The sequence below is a fragment of the Lichenostomus cassidix genome, chromosome 15, assembly GCF_008360975.1.
Source record: "Lichenostomus cassidix isolate B80296 chromosome 15, HeHo_3.0, whole genome shotgun sequence".
NCBI lineage: Eukaryota > Metazoa > Chordata > Aves > Passeriformes > Meliphagidae > Lichenostomus > Lichenostomus cassidix.
In genome coordinates this window covers 11,077,467-11,088,105 of record NC_139496.1, presented here as the reverse complement: position 1 = coordinate 11,088,105, position 10,639 = coordinate 11,077,467, and the positions used below count along the sequence as shown (strand labels likewise).

At 45.9% G+C, this 10,639-nt stretch overlaps 1 long non-coding RNA gene across 2 annotated transcripts; it reads left to right on the top strand.

The window, feature by feature from the left end:
- Positions 1-185: 185 nt before the first annotated feature.
- On the top strand, positions 186-9,751 carry LOC146430437 (uncharacterized). Of its 2 annotated transcripts, none has more exons than XR_014855368.1 (6): positions 186-525; positions 1,929-2,078; positions 3,287-3,459; positions 7,555-7,663; positions 7,795-7,951; positions 9,498-9,751. It is a non-coding gene; the product is annotated as an uncharacterized LOC146430437 (long non-coding RNA). The 2 variants fall into 2 exon arrangements; XR_014855369.1 differs by having other exon boundaries at positions 7,552-7,663.
- The last annotated feature ends 888 nt before the right edge of the window (positions 9,752-10,639 follow it).

The window sequence follows — 10,639 nt, the reverse complement described above, 5'->3', positions numbered from 1 at the left end:
CTCCTGGATGACATTTTTGTAACACTGGAAGGTTATATTTGAAAAGTGTTTCTTGCTTTGAAAATATGGAATTATGGTTACTTAAACCTCTGTGAAGATACTGGGAATGTTGTGGTACTGTCACTGTTTGTTGTGGGCAGAACTTTTGGCAGGTATCTCATGAAATTGTGTCTATTCAGACCAGGAAAACTGAGGTGAAGACACTTTCTCTCCCCTATAACTCTCTTTTCCCCTTCATCGGGGTGCACTGGGTGGCAAATGCCCTTGAGACCATGGAAGGACAGGAGTCTGTGGAAGAAGTGTGTTCTGGGAAAGAGAAGTCACAGCAGATGCAATTCCACCCTGAACAGCAGTGAAACAAAAGCAAAAGCCAGGCAAGATTGACAAATAGAAAAAGAACAACTGAGGAGCTGCCCCAGCATGGTCTTGCAGTGAAGAAGGAGAGCAAGAAGATCCTGACGCTGAGTTTTCCAGTCCTGACTGTGCCACAGTTGCATACTGTCACCTGCATATGAGGTAGATGAGGTAGAGTGTCTCCAAATAATGCTTAAGTCACCTCTCTGGCTTTTGTGGAGGGGGAGATATGGGTGTAACGAGGGGTAGAGGGTAGAGGGGGAGATATGGGTGTAACAAGCACCCTTCCCTGGGTGAGGGTGTCATGCTATGTATGCAGTCAGGATTGCCTTAGGCCTGGCATGTGATGACTGTAAGCCTTGTTTTTTACTGAGACAGCTGGGGTAGGAATGAGGTTGAGTTTAAAGTCTCCTTTATCACTAAAGTGTGGAGATGTAACCTGAGGAGGACAGAAAACCACCAGAGTCTTGGTTGTGGTCACCACACCACTGTCGTTCTCCTTTGTGCTTGGGGTGAAGACTAAAGCTTTATGCTGCCTAAGGAATTCCTTAAATCAGGAATTAGTCTTAGGAAGCTGATTCCAGATGCTTTTTTCCTAACCAAAAGTATACAGAAGAGATGAAAATCAGATCCTTTCTGAAGTACTCTCCTGCCCTCTCAACCTGGTGACACACTGGCTGGAAGACTTGGAGCATCCTCTCCTTGTGCCTCCTCTTGTGTGGCCAAAGCAGAGTTAAGCCTCCTTGTCCCTCTCTCCCCCCCAAAAAAGTGCATTATGGGATTCTCTTTCCTGCCTCTCCCTCCTCTCTCCAGAGCTGTGTGTTTGAAATGATATCTATTTCTCTTTGTGACAGCACACCGTGACTGCCGCCTTGACATTGTGCCGAGCTGACATCCCAACCGGTCTGACACTGATGCCTTTGGGCAGAAATCAGAGCCGGTTTGCTCCATGGCTCCGTGCAGCCTCAGTGCCTGTAGCGCCTCGCAGAGCCCCCAGTGCCCTGCTGGGCAAATGGAGCACGTGGGCCCCAGATGAACTCTGGATGAGCGCAGGCGTTATCCGCTCTCATCCTCCTGCCCGTTTGCAGCTTTAAGTGGTCACATCCACATGGGTTTATTTATTTCTTTTTGTCCCCTCCTTTTCTCTGCCTTTTCCCCTTGCCTGTGAGAGGGTTGGTTTCCTGTTTCTCCCCCGGCTGCAGAGTCCTTGGGGAGCTGAGTTTCCGTGAGCTGGAAAAGGAGCGCACAAGCGTCTGATCAGCCCTTGTTAGTGTTGGGAAAGATCTAATGGCTCCTGGCTTCTGGGACCATTACCTGTCATTTACTTTTATTAAGTCGGTGATGAAAAAGTTTAAAATTAAAGGCTTTGTAAATTGGATTCTAGTTCTAAAGGAAGGCACCGAGCAGGAAGTCAGTGCCTCAGCTTGCAGATGGACCACTGGGAGCAACACCAGACTGGGGTGTTTCTCTTCAGCTGCTTTGACAAAGGTCCTGTGCCAGGGTGTGGAGGGGGCACACCTCAGGGTATCTAGAAACCTTCAGCCATGTGAACCATGTAATCTCTCCTTTGCCAGGCTCCTCGTGTTCAGACCTCCTGCTCAGGAGGAAGGGTGGTCTTCTGGCTGAGCCATTCTGGCTGGCAGCTCTTTTCCAGCTGAAGTGATCCCAGGCAGGTCATGTCATCTCCTCATTCATTTCCAGATTTGTAAGAAGGAGGACCTTGTGTGAGTATTGATTTTGTTTCTTACCTGTTGCCTGGTTTGGGCACTCTTTGGACCAGGTGCTGTCCTGGGCTGACAACAGATACTCTAACTCCTTTGGGTCTTCCAGATAAAAAAGAAAGATTTTTGTTAAGTCTATAGCAGAAAGCAAGTACCGGGGAAGAGCCACCTAGTTAAGATAAGCATCTAATTCTTAATGGTTTTAACATAGTTATGTCCTCTGCTTTTGAGCCTTGATCTTTGCATTAACCACCCAAACACACTTGTGAGTGAAACACCCCAAATGCACAAAAGCAGTGCAGCTAATTATGGTGTGACAAGGGAAGCTCAGGGGCCAACCCCAACCAAGAGCTGCTGTCACTTCTGTTTTCTCAGCTGAATAAAAGTCTCGTGGTGACATTGCTCTGATGAGAAGCAGCATGAACTAGTGGTTGTAAGTACAGTCTGGGAATCAGAATTCTTGGTTATTGTGTCTCAGTTTTTCTTTGACTGGAGTGACATGGGAGAAGTCACCTGAGGTCAGGATTTTAGGTTGCCTCCTGCCCATTCTTGCACTGTTAAATACACAAGTTGTGCTTACACAGCTTTGCATGAGGATTTGAGGTCCACACTGTGACTCTGAGAGGCAGAGTACAGAGCTCCACCAAAGCACAGGGCTTAGCCAGTTAGCAGGAGATTGCAAAATCAAGTGTTTGTCTCCTGAAGGCAGAATGAAACAGAGATTCCCTTTAAATTCATGGTTTCTTGGAAAAGGTTACCTCAGGTTCTCCCTGCGTGGCTTGGCAGATTTTATTTCCCTGTGTTTTGCCTGTGATGTTATTGTTTGTTGTTGTTGTTATTTATACTTTTAAGAGAGGTAAGTTTTGTGAATATTTGGTAGGGATGTTCTCTGCCCATCCCCTCTAACACCCTAACAGCCAAGCTCCAGGTGTGAGTCCCCACTTTTAGGAAGATTCCCCTCTATTTAACAAATCAGGACACAGAGCAGAGGCTCACACCATACAAATCCACACCTTTCACTTTCTTTCCCCAGAGATATTCCCAACCACACAGGCAGGAAGTGGGATAATATACCCAGAGGCAACTGTGACAGGGAGGGATGGCTGAGGAGGGACAGGGTGTAGGCACTTGGACAACTGTTGTCCCAGGATTCCTGCCAGCTGAGATTAAGCATGTGTCAACTCCAGGCCATTCTTCCTGTCTCTCCACAGGCACAGCAGCTCCTTGACTTCAGCTGACTGCCACGTTCTCTTGAAAGAGGAGTGATGTCTCTCCCAAGTTTCTCTTCTAGGGATGTGAGGAGCTGATCTCTGAGCTATTCAGTGGTTTCTTACATCATTCCTGTGTTCCCAGCCATGCCACTCGACCACAAGGCTTTCAGAAGGTAATCTGGGGAGATTTTATCAAATGTAAAATGTTCCTAGACATTACTGGAGCCATGATGTAATGATCCAAGGGTTTTGTTCTCTAAATTCCACTGAAAAACCACAGGCCCCAAAAAATTGTTGCAGGGGAGTTGAAGAGTTTTAAGAAGGGGGCTGAGCTGTTTTGCTGGACTGAGCCATTCTGGCTGCAGTGGTGTGAGAAGGGGTTTCTGTAGGCCCTGTGTTTCTGGCCTCATAAGGTCTGGACTGAATTTCTGAGGTAGGCAATAGACTCTTCACAACTGCCTGGTTTCTGCTGCCTGGTGGGAAGTGTAGCCAAAGGAAAAGGCAGCAGGACCAGGCTGCATTGTACCCCAGTGCTCCTGCTTTCACAGAATCACGGAATTAGCTGAGTGGAATGTTGGGAGTTTTCGTATTTGCTGTAATCGTGGCTGTTCCCATTTTTGTGAAGACAATTCCAGCCCAAAATCCTTCTCAGAAAAACCAAACCCATGGCTCCCTCAAGTAACAGAGCTCTGCTAGGATCATTCCTTCTGGGGCTGAGGACCTGGTTTACAGGATCTCAGTGCTTTGTCAGACCTGTGAACCCTTTTCAGAGGGACAGTGATTCCCAAGTGACACAAAGTCTCCCTGGCATATTTATATATGCCAGACCAGGATGAGACTGTCCATGCTTTGATGCTTTGGATTTCAGTACCTGTTGAAATCCCCTGAACAAATGGTGCCATTAATTACGGGGCCTGGCTTTGATGAATGGTGCCCAGGGGACAACATTTCATTTTGTCTGGGGGGAGCAGGCGGGATGGGGAATTTCAGAGTGTTCAGTGATGCAGGAGAGCTCCTGGGTGTTGCCTGATCAAGGGGAAGTTGCTTCCTCTCTCCAGAGTGCTGTAAAGTCAGTGTCAAGTCACTGTGGCATCTGGGTTATGTCACCTGCTGAGTGGGCTACCCTTTATGCATCAGATTTGCTCAGACAAAAGCCAATTCAGCCCTTTATCTAAAAAGCTTTTAGAATTTCTCCAAGGGGTACAAATAATTTTGTCCTAAGTGCCTTCTGCCTGCCCCATCCTCAGACCACTGAGCAGAGGAGCAGCTTTGGGGTTCAGATGCACATGAGATGAGGGAAGGCCATGGGGTGTTCTCAGGGAAAGCCCTAGGATCCTACCACCCTCTTTTCCTCATATCCTTTTGAAACTCCCCAAACAAGTTGTTTATATGGCAATGTTGTAAGAAAGGCTTGTTCCTGAAGTGGTAAAAAAATATATTTTTACACAGCTTTGATTTAGTTTTTTATTTGGATCATTATTTTGGTGCTGGGAGGTTATGCTCATGTTAAAAAGTTGAATTAATTTTGGAGGCACCTGAAAGTTTTGTTGCGTACAGACAACTTTTCATTTCAGTCTAATTAATTGCAGCCATCTGAGAACATCTCTGGTGGGTTTTCACAAAGGGTTTCTGGACAGGGTAATGCAGTGTTAGAAGACTCTCTTTCTGAGACAAAGGACTACTTTCAGCTGCAGGACTGCTGGGTGATAGCTTTGTGAGCTGATGTGGTTGATGGAAAACAAGACCATTCAAAAGGGAGAGGAAGAGAAGGAAATTCAGAAGACAATGCCATCAAAACTAAGGATAATGAGAGGAATATTCCCTCTTTTAAAAGCACCCAAAATGACAAGGAACAAATGGGAGTGCATGATGTTCCCTTGCGGTCAAGAGGAATCCCAGCAAAGATAGAAGGCGTGATTCCTTTTAACTGAGTTTGGTTTACACTGGAGATGTTCACATGATTCACTCATCCACGTTCCAGTTTAGTGATTCACTTCAGGATAAACTGAATCACGCCTTGGAAATTTCTTATTGCTGGCTGTAAAGGTTTCCTGATGGTACTGGTTCAGGTGAAGAGATCTGTGCTGCATTCATCTACCTGGCTCAGGGAAATTCAGTTTTGTGCATGTGGTTGAATACTTGAATATAGGGTGAAGCTCTGGGTACCTGATACCAGCTAACCCTAAAAACAAGCCTGGAATGAAGAGGCAGAAGAAACCCCATACAGGTCCTGAGAACATTCTGTTTTTAAAACTAAGAATTTTAATTATTTTTAAACTGAGAATAGAGTTCTTTTTGTAAGAAGTTTCAGTTTCATTTAATTGATGTTTCCGAATGAAATTGCACAGAAAAATTTCCTGAACAGCTCCTGCAAGGAGGCTTTGGATTCAGGAGGACTGGCAGAACTCTTCAGGTAATGAGCCTACAACAAGTAAAAGGAAATAACTTGTGACCTGAGTGCTGAACAGACTGCAGAAGGCAGTGCCTGGGAATCTAGTAGCCAAAGGCACAAAAATGTTGAAATACATTTGGAAGTGTAACTGGAGGGTGGCTCCAGGGATGGCTGTGCTGGCCACCTGATGGACTTAAGCAAACTACTGGAATGGAAGCCAGGCAGAGCAGGGAAGATCAGTCCTGGGAAGACCTGGGTGTTGTATTCTCCTTCACACAGTGGAGTTTGGTAGAGATCAGGGATTGAGCTGGAGGGATTTTTGGTCCAGTGGCATTTCTGATGCTTGTTATGAGGACTCTGCATCTTGGGACAGTGCTGGAAGGTGGGGCCTGTCTGGGATGTGACTGTAGTGCTCAGACACCATTCCTACATCCATGTAGGATTTAGGGGATCATGCCTTGTTTCCCACCTGGCATGCAATGGGCCAAACTAGGCAATCTTCCCTGTAGCAGTACTTCCCAAAAATGCAGAGCAAGGGATAAACTCCAGCACTGTGTTTTCGAAACAGACTATGAAACCAGGAATTAGAGACAAGTGTGACCCCTCCTCCAGCCCTGCTGTCAGTTGGGCATGCTCGTGCCACGTGTCACTCCAAGCAGTTGGGACATCTGGAACGGGTTCATGCGAGTCCATGGGGTTTGGATCCCTCTGCGTGGGAAATCCCTCATCCTCTGCTCATTCCCCTGACAGGCAGCTCCTGCCTCCACATGACAGCACACAGACAGATCCTCTGCACAGCTCATGGAGGAGGAGGTTCTGATTGGGTTCCAAAATTGTTCTCACAGTAACATCTTTGGATGTTTAGCCCTCCAGATGGGGCAGGCTCTTACATCTAGCACAGACTTACCATGTGTAAACCACTAGAAACCACTTATTTTGTTAATTCAAGGCAAAACCTGCTCTCATCCTCCTTGCTTTAGCATATGTTGAAATCCAGTGATCCAGTTTCTGCCTCACCACTCTGCAGTGTGCCCAGCTGAGGATCTATTTCACACCTCCCAGCTGAAGGACACCCAACTCAGCTGAGCACACGCCTGCAGTCCAGCCTGGGCAGGGGATTTAAACGCATCCTGGCTGAAACTGGGCCTAAGAGTAGATTAAATCTGGTGCTGAGGTGGCACACAAAGTGAAAAACGCATAAAAAATAGGCAGGGAATAAACTTGGAGCCAGTGTTTACTACACTTTTATGTGGTTGTATGGCAGCTGTCTGACCTCCTCACCTAATTTGCAAATAATCTTGTCAGGACAAATTAGTCCATGCTGAGCCTGTGCTGTTGAGACTAGATGGTTATCAGGAGCTGCACTGGTGAGCTTTAAGGTAGATCTGATGTCTCTGCAGGGTAGTGGAGCTCCTGTGGCAGTGACTGCACTGCAGAGAGAGGCTTTTGTCTTAACAAGAATGAATATGCACAAACCTCTCTTCTGCAGAAATCTGGAATTAATGGTTTTCTGAGCTGGTTTCTTTCAGGCCATTTTCGCTACAGGGGTGAGCATTGAAAATAAAGATTTAAACTCCGTTTTAAAGTGCAGCTCTGAATACTGTGAATTGCTTAATTCATCTTAATAGAGGTGTTCACTCTGAATCCGAAAAGCTTTTAGTTGAGATTTAGCCTGTGGTTTGATATTACAAATTGCTTGGTGGTAACATTGGTTTAAGACACTGTTGTTGTCTCCTGGCCTCTTGTTCCTGCTGCTCTGCTGGCACAGCCACTCCTGTGGTTGGGAACAAGGTGGGAGGAGCTCATCCAGCTTGGAAAGGGGGAGAAAAACGGTTTCATGCGTTTGGTTTTTTGTTTGTTTGTTTGTTTAAAGCAGGAAAGTTCCTCTGTCTGGTTCAGTGCCTGGTCACAGCGAGTTTTCCTGGCACAAATGAGTGGAAAGAGCACTTTGGCATGGAGAGGAAATGAGCAGCGGAGGGTGAAAGGTGAGCAGCAATTACTGGTGCTGGGAATGCCCCAGTGTACTTTAATATCAGCCCATGATCTGCAGCTGATCTCAACATGTGAAAAATGCTCAAATACCTTTCAAATTGTCAGGTTTAATCTTTGCTTTTAGGTGTCCTGGCAGACACTTCCCATTTGTGTCTTTATCTCCCAGGCTCCAGCTGTCTTCAAAGGCTTCCCAGCTACTGTGTCCTGCAAGTTCAAAACCCTGCAGCCCACTGGGATTGGAAATGGGTGAAGGAGCACAAGGTTTGGGGTTGAATGACAGTGTAAGTATCAGTTGTCACTGCAAGGAAGGTTTCTTCCATTTTCAGAAGGAGTTCATTGAGAAAGAACCTGTTTCAATATAAGTGAAAGCTGGGTTTCCACGGTGACTTTCTCAAATTTAGAAGATCTTGTCCTTTAAATCCAGTTTGCCATGGGACATAAAGTTCATTTGCTATAGACCATATCAAACCAGCTGAGTCCAGAGAAGAATATGGTGATGTGCCTGGAAAACCAAAAAAAAATCTGTAAAAAACAGACTTTTGGGACATTAGAAAGTGGGAAATCAGTCTTATTGGAAGTTTGTCACCCCACTCCCAGAAACAGAGTTGCCTGATAAATAAATTCCCTGCAAAGACTGAAAAAAACAAGTGGAATACCCAAATGATTTCATTAAAGAAATATTTGGTGTGTTTAATGAATTATGGTTTTGTTGAAATTTCCCTTTGCAAATTTGAGTTGTACTTGACAGGAGAATATTGGTACCTCCAAAGCCTGTGAAAAAATGTGTGTTTGCCTTCAATCCACATCCACAGAGCAAAATTCAAATAATTCCCATCAGTATCTGGCATACAAGTGGAAAGGGAAGCTTAGCAGAGTTTCTTGGGTTATGAATAGTAATGTGTATATCTATATTATGGTGCACTGACACAGCTGGAAATCTCAGATCTCTCCCTTGATTAACACATCTCATTAGTGGCACTGCTGGGACCTGAAGTGTGGAGTTTGCTCTGGAGCTCAGTGCTGGCAGTGATGAGCTGGGAACCCCTTTTCCCTCTCCATGCTTTCCCTGCAACGCCCAACACTGTGAGAAAAAGCAAGAGATGGAGAGGGGAATCTCGGATTTCTTCCCAGTGACACAGACAGAGGCAGCTCAGGGGAATCCTGCCCAGCAGAGGTTAATGTGACCCACATATAATTGTGTGAAAAGATGCCACTCTGCGCCTTTGTCAAAGAGGCTTCTCGTTACAGCCTGAGCTCCCCACTCCCCAGCCCTTCAGCAAAGCACAGTTTTCTTGCATTAAATCACCACTGCCCTCTTGCCAGCTGCTTAGAGTTTGCACATTATACAGAGGAGATATCTAATATATATTTATATATTTTTAAAATGTGACAGATTGTCTTGGAACATATGTGGTACTGCCTTGAAATGAGCTCCGTGCATGTGATGGCCGAGCCAGCGGCCCCTGTGTGTGTGTGTGTGTGTGTGGTTTGTGTTTTATTCCTTCTGCTGGAAATCTGAGAGCCTGGGACACTGGAGCTTTTCGTGTTGCTTTTTCTCTGAAATATTCATGCCGAGTTGACGACCTTGATTCTTTGATACCTGCCATTTATTTCTGTGCCACTGCTGATAACTGCTGCTAAGTACATATGTCAGTGCCATGGTTGAGTGAGTGGGATGATAAGGAGAGGGAGGGCATCTCTGGGATTCATGTGCTGGAATAAGATTCCTTTAGAAACTCCCAGGGCATTTTAGGAGCCTGCCATGCCATCTTACTCACCCCACTTTGGTTTTTCGACTAAAGCTTGTTTTCTTTGCTTCTCCTCCAGCTTTTCCTTCCGACTTGGAAATCTGCTAGGTCGCTGCTGCTTTTCTCAGAGATGATCCTTGGCTCGTTATCAAGTGAATTGCTAATGAATAATTACATTTTTAAAAAGAGATGCGAGTCTGGAGACACCCAAGGAATTCTCCTCCGGCCAGAAGCAGATCCTCATTGAAATGGACTTCAGGAAGTTGGATTAGATGATCATGGGCATTTTGGTGCCCTTGAAGGCAAGGAAAGGTGAGGGTAGAGCAGAGGAAGACAAGAGTAGGCAAGCAGGTAAGCACCAATATCACCTTGTGTGACATCTGAGCAGCCAAATCTTGTTGATATTTGTGAAACCATTCTTTGGAAGGATTGTAACCTGCCAGGCACAAGGTTTATAGGGTGGGGGGTAAAATCAGTGACAAAACGGGTTACAGAAGGACAAAATAATGAAATATGGGGAGAGAGTTCCTGGGTGGAAATGAAATTAAGTCTGACCTGAGCCAGTCTTCACTGACATTGCTGTATCAAGGGGCCAGCATGGTTCCTTTTGCCTGCACCTTATTCCATGGGCTTTCAGAGACATAACTGCTGTCAGGGTCTGCATTCATCCTGCTTAGTTCCATTGTTCTGCTGCAAGATGGGATTGGTAGACCCTGAGCTGGCTGACCTGCTGTAGGTTCTGCAGGGGTGATCTGGGGAGTGAAAGGAGGTGGTTTCACCCTAACTCACACTGGGCTTTGGATGGAAATCGGAAAGATCAGATGGAGGCAGCTGGTCCTCATCTGTTGGATGCTGAAGAAGGGACTCTGATGGGGAGATGTATTGACAGTTTTCCTTCACCCAAACTGTGAAGTGAGGGAAACCAGAGCAAGGGAGACAATGGAGCAGAACCTCTGCCATGGATTCTCTTCTCACCATATTTCATACAGAAAATGGCAGCTCTGTCTCTTTTCTGGCCTATCACTTTCCCCTCTCAGAAGTCACAGCACATGGCTGTACTGCAGTGCACATTCTCCTGGAGTTAACTTCCCTTCCCTGTGAGAAAATATGGGGAAAAGAAAGAGGACACAAGAATGGAAGTAAAATTAACAAGGCCTGAGGGGCTTCTGCATGTGCTTGTTGAACTGCAGCATCCTGGAGAGGCAGGAGATAAGGTGGCTT